This window comes from Callithrix jacchus, chromosome 21, assembly GCF_049354715.1.
Source record: "Callithrix jacchus isolate 240 chromosome 21, calJac240_pri, whole genome shotgun sequence".
NCBI classification, from domain to species: domain Eukaryota; kingdom Metazoa; phylum Chordata; class Mammalia; order Primates; family Cebidae; genus Callithrix; species Callithrix jacchus.
In genome coordinates this window covers 9,149,039-9,168,665 of record NC_133522.1, presented here as the reverse complement: position 1 = coordinate 9,168,665, position 19,627 = coordinate 9,149,039, and the positions used below count along the sequence as shown (strand labels likewise).

At 32.7% G+C, this 19,627-nt stretch overlaps 1 protein-coding gene across 6 annotated transcripts in view; it reads left to right on the top strand.

Moving 5' to 3' along the window:
* Positions 1-19,627, top strand: part of CADM2 (cell adhesion molecule 2) — a 1,112,757-nt gene that overhangs the window by 960,231 nt on the left and 132,899 nt on the right. The gene's annotated exons all lie outside the window — the stretch shown is intronic.

Below are 19,627 nucleotides of genomic sequence, written 5' to 3'. Positions count from 1 at the left end.
CATAGATTTTTACTTATTTTTAGTTTAGTAGTTATTGAAAATATTATGTTTAAATGATTTCAATTATATTAGGTTAGTATTAGTAATTTACCTCCTATTCTCCTTGAAGCAAATTCAAAAAGAAGCATATTTAGAGCCCAAATGGAGATGATGCCTCAAGTTTGACATTTATTTGTCTTTTGGCCTTGGGAAAATTACTGAAACTGGTTGAGCTTTGATTATAAACTAGCAGCGTCATTTCTATGAGGATGTGATGATAAGCTAGAGAATTAATTCCTGTAAGGAGACAACTTATTTCAAGTTCATGGCATTTAATAGACTGAATAAATGTCAATTGCCTTCCTTTCTCTATTTCATTTTCTTTCATCAATGGGTGAAATTCTCAAAATATGAAAAATTGTTTAAGAATATTTTTAGAGGACCTGGATCAATATCATTTTAATTTAAACTCTTTAATATTTACATACAAAGCAAAGTAAAACTAAATTTAATATAATACATGACTGCTTAGTTAACTATAAATTCCAACATATGATCAAATAAAACGATACACATAAATCATAAGAACTACTGAAGGACACTGCCAGTCACAGATCATCAGAAATCTAACAAGAGTCGCTAGATTTATTTAAGTTGCTGTGACAAAGGAGAAAACATCAGATGAGGCTCCGAGTGTAGGTAAGAAAGAGTTAGAAGAGACTTGATGTAGGATTTGAGCTTATGCTGGGTATTCTAAAAAGGCTCTGGATTGTGTGTTCTCGTGTATGAGTAACTTTAGCTAAAAAATGGGAATATTGTAGATTGTCTATATAAAGATACAATAATTAATTAAACTATGTTTTGTGATCATTGAGTGTCCTGCTCTGTGTCTTGTTTCACACCTGGTCATAAGATCAACTTATCTTTGTCTTATTCCACCCCATAATCACAGACTACCTTTATTTAATTACTCTGTGCACTTTGGAAAATTGTTTGGTGAGAATATTTTAGGCTATATGTCAGCTGCTAAGGTCATTTTCACTACTTTGGAAATCCAAAATGGAAGTGTTATACGATTCCTGAGCATTTCAGCTATTAAGCGCATTTCAGTATGCATGAATAAGTAAAACTTCATGGAGGAAGGCAGTTGAATTACCTCATTTCTAAAGAAACTTTTACATTAAAAATGTTATACTTTTCATGGCTAGCCAATTAAAAATAGCTTCTCATTCTATCATGGTTTAATATATAAATGGCTAGAAGGCAGAAACCAGATCTATTTAAATTATTTTCCTAGCATCTATCATACCATCATTGAAGTATGTGAAGTTAATTAAAACTAACAGATGATAATGCTAAGCGTTTCTTTAAGCATGCAGAACATTCCTCGGAGATTAAATGAGTAGAGGGTAGAAAGGAGATACTGAGCAACAGTCAGCATCAAATTAGAGCAAATTGAGAAAATTGGTGTGGTCTTCATAAACATCTCAGAATAATGGTAACAGCATCTCAATGGTTGTTTCCAGAGACAGGAGATCATGGCCGCACATAGGTGCACATGCACTATCTAGCGGATATGGAACTTTCCATGAACGAGAAGGGGGAAGTAGAGCTCAGGCTTGGAAAGGAAGAAGATGGGTTAATCTAGGATTTATGGAGCGCACATTTAATATTTCTCCATTGTTTGACAATATTCTTGTGATGAATAACCTAAAAGATTGACCCAAATGAAGGAATATTTAGCATTTTAGATCCACAGAGATGATATTGTTTTCAGTGGTAAGTCAAAGGTGTAAATACATATTCCTACAATAATGGAAACAGCTATAACTACATTTGAAACAAAAATCCGGTGATATTGTAGAAAGCTAAGTTTGGTGAGCAATAAGAAAATTAAAGTTAAACTTACAATGCCAAGGGGTACTACAAAAAGGTATAGCAGGAGGTATTATATTCCTAGGGGTTAAGTGTGTTAAGTCTGTAACCTTGATATAGAATTTATATGAATTTAGCCTGTAAAATATATCAGAGCAGCACTTTTTAAAATAAAATATTAATCATATATTTAAATACTGCCAGTATGATGAAAGAGAGTTCTTTTAAAACTGAAACCTAAGAAAATGCAAACCAGAACTTTCACAATTAATCACAAATACCTGCAGACTTTACGTAATAGGAAAGAGCAAACTTCACAACTGAGCCATGAGCAAAGCCATTTTTAAAAATTAATCAATGAAAATTCATGTCCTTTCATTGTTACACAGATTTCTTTGTAAAATAGCTTTTTACTTGTGAGTTAATTTTCAGAGGAATAAATTGTGTGAGTGAGATTTTATTTAATTCTCAGTAGAAATAATGTATCTGCACTCATAGAAAGTACTCTGCATAAAACAGAAAAGAAAACAACAGAATATTCATTATCTATATGTATCATGGACAAAAATTACATTAAAAATAAGCACTTAATGAAAATGAAAAGTGCAAGAGTCAGAAAAATAAAATTTGTTGGACTATTGTGCTTTGTGCTTTTTCCCTGAAAAAGCATTTTAATACTGTAACCCAGAACTGAAAATATAGAAAAATTAGTTCCGGTTTTAAAAATGTGTGTATAGTAAAGTACATTATATATATATATATATAATTTATCCAATCATGAAACCTTATGCTATCACTAATGCTTGTTTAGTATTTCTTTTAACAGTACTGGGCTTTGCTTATAAAAATGAGTAGCTGTTTACACATCAAGGTTATCAATGTTTAAAACAGTAAATAGCTAAAATAGCTTGTAGAGGAGACCCTGCATATACACCCAAACAAATTCAATCTGAGCAACAAGGAAAGGAAGAAATGGTTGGCTGAAGGAAGGGAGGAAAGAAGAGATGAAAATAAGCTGAATAAAACTGTGTTTAAATGAAATTAATTAGGTTAATAATGAATGAAAGTAAGAAATAAATCATGTACATTTAAAATAGCAGACAAATGTGTGGGTCCATTTGTTACTAAAATTATATATTTTCAAGGCGTTAAATGCTCAATTGATGGTCCTGACCTTTACCTTCTTGATGATTATATCTCTATTCTAGTTACCATGCAGATGACGAATAAAGTTAATACATTTTTCTCTTAACATCTTACATTTTGAAAATGTTTCGAAGTATTTGTTAAGAGATTCCTTCCTTGCCTTGCACTCTTTTAAAGATAATCACTTTACACCCAGAGAAACTAAATTCTTCACTGTACTTTTTTGCTAACTTTCTGGACCAGCAAATATGCTTGATCGGTTCTTCCTTTTGTTCCAAACCAATAAAATCAATTAAAATAAAATTCTGCATATAGTAGAAAATGTTCAATACAGATGGCTTTAAAGTTTTGTAATTCAGCTGTTTATATCTTCTTTTTATTGTCAGACTTCGGCAGAGTTCTTTATTCTGTGTATTCTTGACTGTTGTCCATTTTCACTTATAAAAAATGATAAAGTTCCCTTGTGTGCAATCTGCCCTACACAAACCTGTACATTTCTCTAGCCCACGTTGGTTCATTTTACATTGCCCTGTGTTACTTATATTCACTTTACTTTCACTACTGTTCTATGTATTATACATTAGATGTTTCAGGCTATATTGGCTTATTAGATAGGAAGGCGAATGTTCCAAGGAGCATTCAAAATAAAATACCTCACTCATCTGGCATCTCATTTGTGAAATGCTAATTATCTAATTATCTTGTCTACCACAAATTATATATAGTACAAGGGCATAACATATGAAAGGAAACAGGAAAGGTGTAATGAAAACTATATTTAGTTTACATTTTTTAGAACTAAAGTGTTCTTTTGACTAACAAATGCCACATTTATGCCTGGAAATCCCTTAGAAGAATTTTAATTGAAACTAAGATATTTCAAAAAGCTAATGAAATGGTATATATAGTAGCATCACAAGGTTATCTGTGCTGTTTAATGAGAGATACATTTCATTATGTCAATAAAGATAGCCTAGTGTGTAACTACTATTTGAGATTCTAACAAATTTTAATTTTTTTTTCAGAGAAGATACATTTATGTATAATATTGCCAGCAGTATTTATTACTGGCATGTTTTGCTCATGAGGCAAACTTTTTATTCTTTTATGAAGAATAAGAATATTTTATCCAGCCCTGTGTATGTCAAATATTAAAAGTAATTGAATCACCAGGGATTTTATGTCTTCTAAAGGCAAGGTTTCAAAATGTTGTTATTGTGCTGTTTTTATATTGTTACTAGTATATAATAATTTGTGTGTGTGTTACTAAAACTCATTGAAGAGGGTATTATATTTGTGAATGGAAATTCCAAATTAAAAAAAATTATGTATATATAAATTTAACATAACATACTCTCAAATGATTTTTTCTAATTAAGCTTATAATCAAGTATGTATTCAGAAAACTTTTGGAAGTTTTAAAATTATTTTAAAAACATAAATTAATACCATAAAGAGGCAATAAAACATAACACAGAATTATAGAATGTTAGTACAGATACCAGTGAATCTTTTCAATTATTTTTCAGTCAGTCTAATAGAAAATAAAAACTGGATAAAAAATGAGACATAAATGACTGTGACAAGTAAAAATACCATATGCATCACATTAATACCTAATATTTTTAATTTTTAATTAAATAACTTACTCTATTTTTAAAAGGTAGTTACACGTATTTTTTATTGTTAAAAATGACTAGATATTTAATGCTCAATATTTTGGAATCTTTGTAGTTCTACTTTCTGATTAAACCATAAACACACACATACAAACACACACACACACACACACAATTTAAATGAGATAAATGTATAGTTGAGAAAATGACTCTAACAAATCAATGTATTAGACTTCACTGCATTGGCTCTTGATATATTAGGAAAGATCGTCATTGCTATTTCCCATCTGGGTCTAATAATCTGGTGTTTTTTAAATGATGTACTTTATTTTTAAGGGCAGTTTTGGTTTTACCAAATAGTTGAGCGGAAAGTACAGAGTTCCCGTACACACCCTCTCCCCATTCGCCTTATAGTTTCCCCTATTATTAACACCTTGCATTGTCGTGGTACATTTGTTACAACTGATGAACTCATATTGATAGGTTGTTGTTAAGAAAAGTCCATCTTTTACATTAGGGTTCACTTGGTGGGGTTCAGTCAGCATTGTATAGTTCTATGGGTTTTGACCTGTGTGTAATGTAATGCATCTACTGTTACATCATACAATTTAGTTCCACAGCCCCCCAAAATATCTCTTGTGCTCCATTGCTTTATCTCACTTTACATTCCCACAAGACCTGGTAACCAGTGATCTTTTTACTGACTATGGTTTTGCATTTTCGAGAATGGCATGTAATCAGAATTATGCACGATGTAATCTCTTTGGACTGGCCTCTTCCACTTAGCAATATGCATTTAAGGTTCAAACTCATCTTTTCATGGCTTCCTAACTCATTTCTTTTTATTGCTCAATAATATTCAATTGTATGGTTGTACTAGAATTTATTCACCTATTGAACAATATCTTGGTTTCTTCCAAGTTCTGGTAATTATGAATACAACTGCTAGGAACATCATGCATAGGTTTTTGTGAGACTCATTTGGATAAGTACAAATATCTTGATTGTACAATTGTATGGCATGACCATATTTAGCTTCTGAAAGTAAAAACCAACTTTCAAAGTGGCTGAACCATTTTGCATTACCATCAGCATTAAAGGAGAGTTTCTGTTGCTCCATTCTGGCCAGTGTTTGCTGAGTCTGTATTTTGAATTTTCATCTCTCTAATAGGTGTGTAGTAATATATTGTTATTTTAATGTATAATTCCTAATGATATATGATATTACTTTATATATGTTTATTTTATTGCTGTGTGTCTTTGGAATATTCAAAGATATTCCTTGGAAAAGTTTAGATCTTTTGCTAATTTTTAAATTTAGTTATTTGTTTTCTTATTGATGCATTTTTAAACTTATTTGTGTATTTTGGATACCAGTCCTTTATTATATACCTCTTTTATACATTTTAATAGTACGTGACTTATCTTTTCATTCTTTTACCAGTGTCTTGTGCAGAGTAAATATGTTTAGTTTTACTTAAGTCCAAATTACCTTTTTCATGAATTGTGCTTTTAATGTTGTATCGAAAAAGTCATCATTGAATCCAAGGTCACTGAGATTTTCTCCTATCTTATTTTGTAGTAGTTTTATAGTTTTGTGGTTTACACTTAGATCTATGATTAATTTGAATTAATTTTGTGGAAGGTGTTAGATCTGTGTTTAGAATCATGTTTTTGTATTTGAATGTCCTGTTGTTCTAGAACTACTTGTTAAAAAGACAATCCTCTCTCCATTGAATTGTATGTGATCCTTTATATGATTGATTATATTTGTTTGGGTCTCTTTCTGGGCTGTTTTGTTCCATTGTTCTATATGCCTCCTTTTCACCAATACCTTACTGCTTTGAGTATTGTAGCTTTATACTGTGTCTTGAAGTTGAGTAGTGTCAATCCTCAGGTGATTCTGCTGCTGCTGCACCTTCCTCTTCCTCTTCTTCTTCCTATTCCTTCTCCTCCTCCTTCTTTCTCTTGTGTCTTATTTCTTCTTCTTTCTCCTTCATTCTCCTTCTTTCCTTTCTTCTTCTTCTATATTGTGATTATGTTATATTTGTTAATTTATAAGTATAAATTGTTATAATTTTTATCTCATTTTAAAACATGATTAATCAATATATTAAACTTTGTTAATCCTTGGTGCATCAGGACACAAAATAGCCATTACTTGCTATGTGGGTCAAACTTTTCTTTGTTTTATATTCTAAGTCATTTTTTGAATGATGTACAGATGTAATAATAAAAGGAGACTGAAAAAGTTTATTAGAACTTTTAATACAACATTTAAACAGAAAAGCCTGAATGTTTTTTTTACATATGTCTCTGGCTTTAATGATATGTATACCAAAACTGAGCAATAATTGTCATGCATGATCCTGAAATACACCCATCTGGTAAATAATAGTCCAGCTTCAAAATACATCTCTATTGTGTCCTATCTTATCATTGCTTTTTGGTTCTTCTTTCACTAGCATTGTCAGAATGCAATGCTTTAAAGGAACTTTGATTGCTCATAATGCTACCCAGAAGAATAACATATCTTTATTCCATCATTGCAAAACATTTTTATTTTTAGATTTATCAAGAGCAATTAAAATAAAACTAAAACATATTCTTAAAATTTCCTCATCACCAAATACTTTCAACATGTTTCCATTTATGGACTATGTAAATTTTTACGTTCCAAAATCATAAAAGTAAAAGAACATTGTCATATTTTCCTTTTAGCAAAATCGTATGTTTGCAATATTGTGGGATGGAGTCCTTCCTTATATTAGAAAGTGTTCCAAATCATACATTTTTGAGCTTGATATAATTTATTTAGAGTATCAAAAGTAAAAACTTGTTTTACTGTCATTTTAAGAGCCTTGAGCTCCAGTATTTGTATATTTATCTTCAAATTTTTCTAATCATTTTGAGATGTCTTTATTAATTTTCTTTTCTTGCCATTATGGGCAGAAAATGAAAAATTCTGAGTTCTTAGCTGATTATCATGAAAGCAAAAACAGCCTACACGGTAGCAAAAAGAACTGCAATATGATATTATGATGTTTTTGTTTCTATAGTTCTTTTAAATATGTATTTAAAAAAATCCAAAACCTGGGCAATCGTATAAGCACATAGGGATTAGATAACAGTGATTATTTTATATCACTTCCATAAACCTTCTACCCCGACATTGTTCAATAGAACTTTCTGCGACAATAGAAATATTCTCTATGTCCAGATAGTAGCCAATAATCAGCTATATGTGGCTACTAGCGATTGAAGTGTGAGTATTGTGACTAAGGAAATGCAATTTAAATTTGACTTAATCATAATTGAATTACATTTAAATTTAAATGGCCACATGTGACTAGTTGTTACTATATGGACATTAGATTTAAATGGCTACATGTGACTAGTTTTTACTTTGTTTTCAATCTTACATAATTGTATATATCCATTTTCTTATTATGTTATTCTTTTTATTGTAGTTGGGGATAATTGATGAGTTAGTGGTAAAGTAACACCTAGTATGCTGAAGTAGCAAGATTTCTCATGATATAAGAAATATAGTGCCATTAACTTTATACTGCATCTTAGATTTATATGATGATTCAATGTTTTCATATTGTAATTGCAAGGTAAGCTAATTTTCATACCTATTTTTAAAATTAAAAATTTTTGGATGACCTTAATAAATAATACAAATTATAAAATATTCCCTAAACATAGTTAGAACTGTATCAAATGCACCATAGAGTCAGCAGTTATAAAAATGTATGGGTCAGCACAGTGGCCCACACCTGTAATCACAGCTAGCAATTTGGGAGGCAATGGCAGGTGGATCACTTGAGCTCAGGAGTTTGAAACCAGCCTGGCCAACATGGAGAAACCCCGTCTCTATAAAAAATACAAAACAATTATCCGTGTGTGGTGGGATGTTCCTGTAGTGCGTGGAAAGATCACTTGAGCCCAGGAGTTTGAGGCTGCAGTGAGCTGAGATGGCACTACCGCACTCCAACCGAGTGACAAAGTAAGACGCTGTCCAAAAAAAAAAAAAATCATGTGTTAAAATGAACAAAAGTGGTGACGCATTTATGACCTATACTTTTACTGCTACTTTTGCTTCTTTTAGGTCTTCCTTGTGGCCCAGCTTTGTGATAGAGACATATTGCTTCTACTCCTCTGCTAGATACGTTCAGTTTTACACACTGCCAAACATGTCTTCTTAAATATTAATTCTTAACTTGATACTTACAAACCCGAGATAATTTCTTATTAATTCTAACATAATGTCCAAACTCTTCAGCTTGACATCCAAGGCTTTGAAAATGCAACCAGCCCTCTACAATGCTGCTCTCAATTACTTTTTTCCAAATAATCCACTCCATGCTTTATATTATTTCTGATGCCTCATATATAGGCAACATTTTTAATACAACACTTTGTTCATTTTTCCTTTGCCTTAAATCCCTTCTTTCCCTCTAGAAAAATTCTACCAGATCGAATACTGTGTTTTCTCTGAATTATTTTAAATGCTACTTTTCTAGGTAATCTTCTTTGCCTCTGACAAATACGTATAATGTATCCCTCTGAGAACTCCCAGAATACATCATCCAAGTACTGTGGTGCCTGCAATGTTGAGTTTTGCATCATTCTGAACTATGTATGATTTATCTTATTTATTAAGACTATCTTCCTACGGGCTGCTGTTTTTGGAGATGTATAACACTTGTATAATCATGGAACTATGCTTTGTATGCATGGTGATTTATAAATATTTTTCAAAAAAATGAATGATTGTCACTAAAGCAGTCACTAGAATTGAAAGAAATTTAACACATCCTTGAAGATCGCTGACAATTTTCAGCATTAAGAAATGTGAATTAAATGAAAAGTGAGAATTTTACTATAAAATTACAAATGGGAAAAATAAACTAAATATATTAGAAAAACAAAATTGTACCCAGGAAAAAATGAGTATCAGATAGGGCTGGAACTGAAAGAGGACTGCTACCACTTGGTATATCAAGCCCAGTGCCACTATTAAGTGGTCGAACTTGAGCTCTGGATTGAGTTTGATTTACAGCTTTTCATTTCAGGATAGTATCAGAATGGTCTTACTCAGAGTACTAAGCATTTACTTCCTTTCGGGAGTAAGCCATGATGTGAGAGAACATAAGCAGCCCGTATCAGTGCTCACAGCGTCACAGTTCTCTAGTAGCTCCCAATCTGTTGTAACAAAGAGAACAGAGATAGACAGATAAATAGATAGACAAATAAAAAATAGATAATGAATAAAGTAAATGTAAATACTTTAGATAAAAATATTACTGACATTTTGGGCCATAGAATTCTGTTTTTTTGTGGGGGCTGGTGAGGGGGCTGTCCTGTGCACTGTGGGATGTCTAGAAGCACTTCTGGCCTCCCTCATTAGATGTTAATTGCTATTCTCCATTCCTCTCCCTTCCATTGTAACAATCAAAAATGTCTTCAGACATTTTCAGATACAGTTAGGGTATTAAATAACCCTTAGACAAAAACTGCTTTTTAAAAATAAACCAAAAGTGGCTTCACAATGGTGAGTTGATGTATAGTTTTCTTTAGTGTTAATTTTAAGTACCAAGAGATCTTTATGAGTGTTACAGAAATTTAGTTTGGAAACCTTATGTAATAATATTGCAATAAGGCAAAGATTCACAAATCTTTCATCTGTTAGACACTTTAAAATTTCTAAATTTTCCTTATAACAAATTTGCTGTGGGGAGATATTTTTCATATTATTTGTGGATGAGAAGAGTTTGTGAATAAGAAAAACCTATTTTTATAAATGAGATGGTATATTTTAAAAGAATATTTTTATCTGTAAATGAGGAAAAAGATGTTAGAGACAGAGATAAGAGTGTATACAATATGCACATCGTGTAGAGTCCAAGTCTGGAGCTGGGTGCTAATTTAACCAGATAGAGAAAGTTAATTTTGAAGAATTTAACAGAGCATAGTATGAAAAACATCAATAGCTATTGTAATCTAAGAGAGACTAGAAAACATAAACTCATTGAAGTATGGTTAAGATAGACCAGGAGCTGTGGCTCATTCCTGTAATCCCAACACTTTGGGAGGCAGAGGCAGGCAGATCACCTGAGGTTGGGAGTTGGAGACCAGCCTGACCGTGGAAAAACCCCATCTCTACTAAAAATACAAAAATTAGGTGTGTGTGGTGGTGCACACCTGTAATCCCAGCCACTTGGGAGGCTGAGGCAGCAGAATTGCTTGAACCCAGGAGGTGAAAGTTGTGTGAGCCGAGATTTAACCATTATACTCCAACCTGGGCACCATGAGTGAAACTCTGTCTCAAAAAAAAGAAAAAAAAAGATTGTAGAAAAGGGGTCAAACAAAGGTAAGGTAAGGTTAGCTTCACTACTCTGAGTGTGTTTCTTAATCTGTACAATGAGGAGAGCAATCGAAATTTTGGTATACTTTATAAGTGTTTGATGAGCTAATGCATACAGAGCATTTACATCAATGCATATTATTTACCAAGTATTTGATTAATGTTTACTATTATTAGAAGATAGTTGTGACAAGTGCATTTGATTTTGTAACAAACTTAACCACTAGTTGGAAAATATTTAAAAACGCCATTATTCATTTATTGTTCAACAATTACTTAATTGAGGTCCAGAAGTCATTGTACAAGACAAAGATGATCTCTGCTCTGATAAGCAGGAATTCCTACGAATATGCTAAACAGCAGCACCTTTAAGACTAATAACTAATCTTGAGGTGTCGCAATATGAATGTCACAATGTGAAATATTATAAAGTTGCAATGGTACAATTCTAGTGAAAAAACAATGGATAGAAATGAGTACTAGCACTGTTCTTTGTATGGCTTAGAAATTATGTAGGTGTTTGTCAAACGAATGCATGGGAATACTCATAGGCAATAATTTTGTGAACAAATAAAAGTATAAACATTATATTTTTCTTTCAACCAAAGACTAATATGAGCAATACAAAGGACTGCTGCTACTTTGTGTTCTAAATCACCATATTTCTTCACTCAATACGTTATACAATGTAGGAAGGTACAGCAGTCTTTGGTTGTTTCTCTAATTTAGCACTTTGGCCATCATCCATTAACAGGTTAAATGTTACTTTTATATAAACTTAAATTCCTGTTATATTTATTCAATTACAAAAGAAGTAAGGTGGGTTTTTTTCTGATAAAACATTTGGTTTAAAGATCCTTTTTATTCATCTACAGAATCTAGTGATGGATAAATGTTGTTAAACCAATGACACTAAATACTTTAAAAGCTTGTGCTTTTAAGATTGTCCATTAAGTGGTTTAATAGAATCACCATCACAAGTCTTTTCTCTTTTAAAATCCTTGCTAAGGATATAGAAAATTCATTCTGCTGGATCAATATCTTTACTTTGATTCAAATCCTCAATAATTCAAATGGACCATGAGGTATCCTTACTTCCCAAGTTCATAAAATCTTTAAATTTTTGTTTCAAAGAAGAGAAATCTTTTTTTTTTTTTTTTTTAAGACATAGTCTCACTCTGTCACCAGGCTGGAGTGCAGAGGCACAATTTTGGCTCACTGCAACTTCTGCTTCCCAGGTTCAAGTGTTTCTCCTGTCTCAGCCTCCTGAGTAGCTGGGGTTACAGGCACACACCACCATGCCAAGCTAATTTTTGTATTTTTAGTAGAGACAGCGTTTCACCATGTTGTCCGGGATGGTCTTGATTTCCTGACCTCGTGATCCGCCCTCCTTGGGCTCCCAAATTGTTGGAATTACAGGTGTGAGCCACCGTGCCCATCTAAAATAAAAAATAAAAAAAATAAAATAAAGAACTTTTGTCCATAAATAAAGCTCTTGAAAGTAATTGTGTTTCTTCCTAAATGAGCCCCAGAATTTGTCAGACAAAAGTGAAGAAAAAAGGAAAAAAGTGGGGTTTTCCACAGTTAAATATTTTATGGACATTCTAAAGATTATTATTATTATTTTATTTTATTTTTTTTTTGAGACGGAGTTTCACTCTTGTTACCCAGGTTGGAGTGCAATGGCGCGATCTCGGCTCACTGCAACCTCCGCCTCCTGGGTTCAGTCAATTCTCCTGCCTCAGCCTCCCGAGTAGCTGGGATTACAGGCATGCGCCACCGTGCCCAGCTAATTTTTTGTATCTTTAGTAGAGACGGGGTTTCACCATGTTGACCAGGATGGTCTCGATCTCTTGACCTAGTGATCCACCCGCCTTGGCCTCCCAAAGTGCTGGGATTACAGGTGTGAGCCACCGCGCCCGGCCTCTGAAGATTATTTTTTGTTTCTACAAAAGTCTTAGAGCATTTTGCTTTTAAATATTTGTGTATTTTAACTGGACGCTTGCAAGTACTAAAAAATGATTTGTGAATGATTGACTATATGCCAATTTTTATATACTTGTGCAAAATTTATTCTTTTGCATTTTGGACAAAACATTTATTTATACAACACTTAAGAGCTCTTACAATATATAAAGCATAAGATATAAAGACACACCACTGAGTAAGTTAATATCTTAACTCTTGAATGCTTAAAACGTTGTGGAGATATTATAAATATATGTTATATATAATATATATTACATACATTCTGTATATTCAATAAATACAGTGTTGATAGACCTGATTTATTTAAAGGCATTTTAAAACAGCATGAAAATTGCTAGTTTGCCAAAAAAAAAAAAAAAAAAAAAATCTGAGTTTTAACATATAGGACAAAGCAAGAATAAATAAAGAGCAGTCATATTAAATCATTTTTTCTGACCCCCTTTTTAACTATTACTAATTGGTACAATACATTATAACAGTAAATTAAAAACAGGACATCATACATATCTCCAATATACTGAGTGAAAAGAGTTATTTTGTTTTGTGTAATAGTACAGCAGGATTCAGTGTAACTGACATTGATCCTACAGTGGAAAATAGAGGAATTGTTTCCACAGTAAGGCTGGAATTACTATTTAAGTATAATTTGCTCTAGAACATACTCCTATTTCAATCATCTGAAATATGTTTAAAATGAAAAACTAAGAACCAGAAGAAAATTCGCACTTGATTTATAAAGCAGACACCAAAAAAAAAAAAAATAAATAAATAAAACAAACGTTTTTTTTTAATAATTCTTCATAGATAACTTGACAAAGGCATGCAAGGAAAAGTTTGGATGATACAGTCATTTACTTCATTACTGTCCATCTCTGGTCAGTAACAAGGGGGTAACACAGTCAGGGCATCAATTTCAGATTATTTTATAAAATCATCTACATGTAATCTATTGTGCATTGTTCCATTTCTGACAAATTATCCGTTGATTTTGATATGTAACAAAATAATAGAAATATGTTTACATACGAGTCTCACACATTAAAATAAGTGGTTTAAAAACATTCTGGAAAGTGAAGACATTCAAAATTAACTGCTCTTGGTTACCTACCAAAATACAGTACTTTTAAACTCATTTACAAGTACTCCAGAATATCATTGCTATCTTACTCAAATGTTTGTAGAATGACATTGCTTAATCAACTCTCTTAGGTATGATAAAGTGTCTGATGAAAATAAACAGAAACAATAATGACAGAGATTTTTATGAAAGCAGAAATTACCTCCTGCTATTAAAAACAATTATTTGAGAAAGAGTTAAGTTCAAGATAATAATCCCTTCACTGTAGTACTTGTGGTTAAAAAAAGAAAGGTATTTGGTGACTATTACTAAAATGGTATGTTTAAAGAGGAATAATTTATATCATGAAAATATTAACTAGCTTTGGTTGAATAACTAAATAAATCTCTTCACAGTTGAATACTGCCCCTGCCAAAATCAAATGAGTAAATAATAGTTTACACATGTAGTACCTGCATTAAAAAGAAATTGACTTTTTTATCAACATAGAAAATTTCTACCTAATGATATCCAATGCAGACTATTGTAAAAGTGAGCAATATGCATTTAAAAAATATATTATTATTTTTTAAATCTTTCTGGGGGTAATCAGTGTATATATCTATAGGCTACATGAGATATTTTGATACAGAAACGCAAAGTGAAATAAACACTTCGTGGAGAATGGGTAATCTATCCTCTCAAGCACTTATTCTGTGAGATACAAACAATCTAATTACCTTCTGTAACTTATTTTAAAATATATAATTAAATTTACCATTGACTATAGTCACTCTGTTGTGCTATCAAATAGTATGTCTTGATCTTTCTTTCTACCTTTCTTCTTGTACTTATTAGCCATTTCTACCTCCCTCTCAACCCCTCCAGTACCTTTCCAACCTTTGGTAACTACCCTTTTACTCTTTATGATTATGTGTTGAACTGAGTTGATTTTTATATCCCACAAATAAGTGAGAACATGTGATGTTGTGTTTCTGTGCCTTGCTTATTTCATCCAACAAAATGATCTCTCCAGTTCCATCCATGTTGTTGAAAATGAGTGGATCTTATTCTTTTCATGATTGAATAGTACTCCACATTAAATTAAATTAATATGAACTAAGATTAAAATATAATCTAAGGCTTGCAACTTGAATATTTAAGACATATCAAGCACCAATAAATTTCAATTAAGCATTTAAAATATTTAGAACAGTATACCAAAATCAATATGAGAAGCTATATCACAAATTTTATTGCTGGCCGGGCATCTTAGTTCACACTTATAGTCCCAGCACTTTGCAAGGCTGAGGTGGAAGAATCCGTTGAGGCCACGTGTTTGAGACCAGCCTGGGCAACACCATGAGTCTCCATATCTTTAAAAATGGAAGAAGGAAGGAAGGGAGGGAAGGAGGGAAGGGAAGGAAGGGAAGGAACGAAATTAGCCTGGCATGGTGGAGCACACCTGTAGTCTCAGCTACTTATGAGGCTGAGGCTGGAGGATCCTGTGAGCCCAGGAGGTCAAGGCTGCTGTGAGCTGCGATCACACCACTGCATTCTAGCCTGGGGGACAGAGTAAGACCTTTTCTCAAAAATAAAAATAAAGATAATATTACTTTTTCTCATTTAATAATTATTTATTAAGCACACACTTCATTTAAATACTATGGAAGATATGGATGATATATGAATGGCTTTTAAAAAGAATGTTAGACAAGAGTGAAAAAAGGAACATGATGCAATGATATCTGATCAAATTTGAAGGTAATGAATGATTGCCCTTAACAAATGACATTTGAATTAAGATTTTTAAAATATGTAAGATTAAATAAACAAGGAGTCTCTCCAAAATGGAGCATTTCTGATCATTTGTATGAAGGCAAAATGAAACATATTATTAAAGAATTTGATACAAATAAACAGCCTGGAATTCAAAGAATAAAATAGACTCTTAGAAGGACCAGAACATAAAGTAAGCAGGTTATGTAGGAGTTCAATAGTTTAATAATTTTGTTTTGAATTTTAAGAGAAAAGATTAGCCATGAAAAGTTTTAATTAGAAAGCTGATGTGATCAGATTATGTTCTGAGAAGGTAATTTTGTTTTGTTATAAGAGTAAGATTTAAAGGGTTAAAATTTTGACACAAAGGAGACCATTTACTATTTTGGCAAACTAGATTAAAACAGTGGTTGCAGAAATACAAAACAGTAGTGAATGAATTTGAAAATTATTTAGAAGGGAAACAAGAGTTTGTGAGCAATTGATTACAGAAAAAGCAAGGAAGCAAGAGGTATCTGGTTTATGTCGCTGTGTGGATGCCAGTCATATCAATAGAAAGAGAGATCCCTGAAGGAGAAACGTGTGGGGTCAGATTGGAGACTGAGCATTCATGTTGAATGCATGAAATGTGCCATACCTTTTAGATATCCAAGTGAGCATGCCACATAGGTGCTGCATATAAATAAACCTGTGAAGCAAACTGCACAAGGATCTAAATCCATGAGTGATTGGCAAGTAAATGGAAACTAGAGTATGAGTGAGGCTTAAAAGACCCAGAGAAATTTGAGAGAACGGAATTTGAATCCCATTCACCCTGATCTTAAACATTTAAAGGCTACATAGAAAAATGCCACCCAACAGAATTGGAGAAACAGTAGCCAGGAAGCTAAGGGTTGAACCAGGATTATGTCTGTGGCAGGGAGGGGTTTGGGGAGCAAGTGAAGCATACGTAGATTTCATTTGTCAAAGAAATCTAGGGAAGATCATTTTTTAAATCTCCATCTAAAAATTATCTTTACCTAAATTTCTTTTTTGTTTTCTTATTTATCTGGAAAGGTAAGTCTTAGGAGCAGGAATTAAGTTCCATTTTGAGTAATTTTGAAGTCAAATAAGTGAATACTGTGTTAGATCTCTTGATCTTTAGTAACGTAGAGGTCACTGAGGTCATTCCTGAGAGTTTTATGGAAATAGGTATTCAGTATATTACCTGCTTTGGCATTTGCTTGTAACTGAAATTCTGTGTGTTAGATCTAAAGGGAATGCTGAAGCATGCTTCAAGGGAACATTTGTTACACAGATTCTCATCTCTCCTCTACTGTTTAAACGAAACAGGTAGAACAAAGCCACAGTTTGCGTTCCTCCTTCCTCACAGCTGCCTGCTACTATGTAAGTTACCTTACTAAAGCAGGTCCTGGTGGTGATCATTCATTCCCTTTGGCACATACTTTTTTTGTGTACTGAGAAGGGCAAAAGTGCCTGGGAAATAACACCTCCTCACCAGCCTTCCCCACCCAACCCCCCAGAGCAGTCCTCAACCAAAAGTGATAACTGGAAATATTCTATAAATAGTCCTGTCTCTTGCCAGTCAAGTAAGGTAGCTCAGAGTCGTGTCCTCCATTCACTCTCAGTTCCACAGTGGAACTCAGTTTGCTTTGCTCACAGTGTAGTCTGCTCAATAACACAGGCTTCATTTACTTCCCTCCCTTCCTGTCTCACTTCTCAGAGCTACCTGAGATTACCACCTTGCATATTACCCCCTCAATAAAAGACACGCCTTAGGATCTGTTCATTAGGACACTGGACACTGTGTTAGAGTTCTCCAGAGACATGGAGCCAATAGGCTGTATATATATATATATAAAAGGAGATTTATTATAAGTCATTGTCTGTATGATTTTGGAGGCAAAATCCCAAGATCTGCAAAGTGAGTCAGTGAGCTGGAGGACCCACTGCATCAATGGTTTAGTTCCACTCTGAATCTAACAACCTGAGATTGAAGATAATTGATGATTTAGTTCTAATCCAAAGGTCTCAGGATCAATACCCAGAAAGACCCAAGGTTCCCATTCTACTCTAAAGGCAGGAAAAAAGTCAACGTTTCAGTTCAAAGGACATCAGGCAGGAAGAGTGTATTTTTACTTGGAGGAGGAGGATTAGCCTTTTCATTTTATTTAGTCCTCGAACAGATTGGATGAGGCCCTTTTGTATCGTGGAAGACCGTCTGCTTTACCCAGTCTACCAACTTAAATATTAATCTCATCCAAAAACACCCTCACATTAACACCCAGAATCATGTTTCATCAAATAGCTGGGCACCCCAAGGCACAGTCAAATTGACACACAAAATTAAACATCACAGACCCCCAAACTAACAGAATTCTGTTTCCCAGAATCATACTTTTCTGATCTTTCACCTTAAACTTTTTCTAAGAAAATTAAACTTTCTTTTGTAATATATCATGGGGAAAATAAATTTTGCAATATGTGTATTTAGTTATAGGTCAAAAGACCATAGACCTCAGTTTGGCCAAAATAGTCCGGTTCATACCTGTCATCTGCATAATTATTAATATTTTTTCTTTTTCAACAATGTCCTGCTTTGGAGAAGAAATTATATGATTATCCTAGTCAATAAATTATTTTGTAGATTTGCTAATAATGGAAAAATAGTAAAGTATGTTTAAATCTGATATTCAATTTTTTCTTCTTTCAGTTAAAAAAGAATGATGAATGTGTGTCATATTTCTTCAGATTAATTTTTCTTCCTAAGTCATTTTATATCACAGATATTTAATGTGATGTATTTGGAATGTTTATTTGCAGTCAGAATATTATTTTTTATTATCTTAAGTGCATTCTCTTGTTTAAAGAATTGAGGAAGGATGTATTTGAAAAGCATATATAATTTTAAAGTGTGATATAAACTATTTTATTTTATAGTTTATTATTCAATATATGAAAAATCTAAATAATCTTTTCCTTAGTAAGGTTACTCACCTGGAAATTACACAATCAGTATTAACTCATTTAACTGGCTCCAAAATCAAATAATGTATGTAATACCAGGACAGATCGGTTCTTCTATTACAAGTAAGAAGAGAAGAATGAGAATAATTGTGATCCTCTGGAGACTTCAGAGCCTATTTTGTTCATTGTAGAGAATGTGAAGATAAGAGGAGAAGGCAATTCCACATTGACTGTGGGCCAGACAATTCCAGGACTAGCAAAGTCTCATAAAGAAAGAATGTGTTTATATTGGCTCTCTTTTTTTAGCTTATTTTCCATTTCTTCTGTGAAATATGCTATCTTTGTGTTGATTAAGGAATATTATATGTCATAAAAGTTGTAAATATACATGTCTTTATGTATTCCTTAATCCTCTTCCACTAAGGATGATTTATTGTTAAATGGAAATAAATAATTTTCTAACAAACGTGTAGTGGCATATATAACAAATGTTGACTTTTAATAAAATCATAAATGCTATTGGAAGTGACTCAATACTTCAGAGCAAGCAGCATGTGCCCAGTGCTGCATCACTGCGTTTTGAAAAGATTCTGCATAATGCTTGTGAGACAGTAGTTGATCTTGAGTTCATTGTGGGTTCCTTTTATGAGCTCCTGGTATTCCGGCAACATTGAAAGTGTTGTTATTCAGATGCACATAAATGCATTCAGCCCATAATAACGGTATTCATAGTCATCTATAAATAGTTTAAGAAACAATTGTATGAAATGCTTGATATTCATCTGAACCACTTTTTGCAATTTCACTTTTAAATTCAGATTTCAGAAGTAATACAACAAAGGG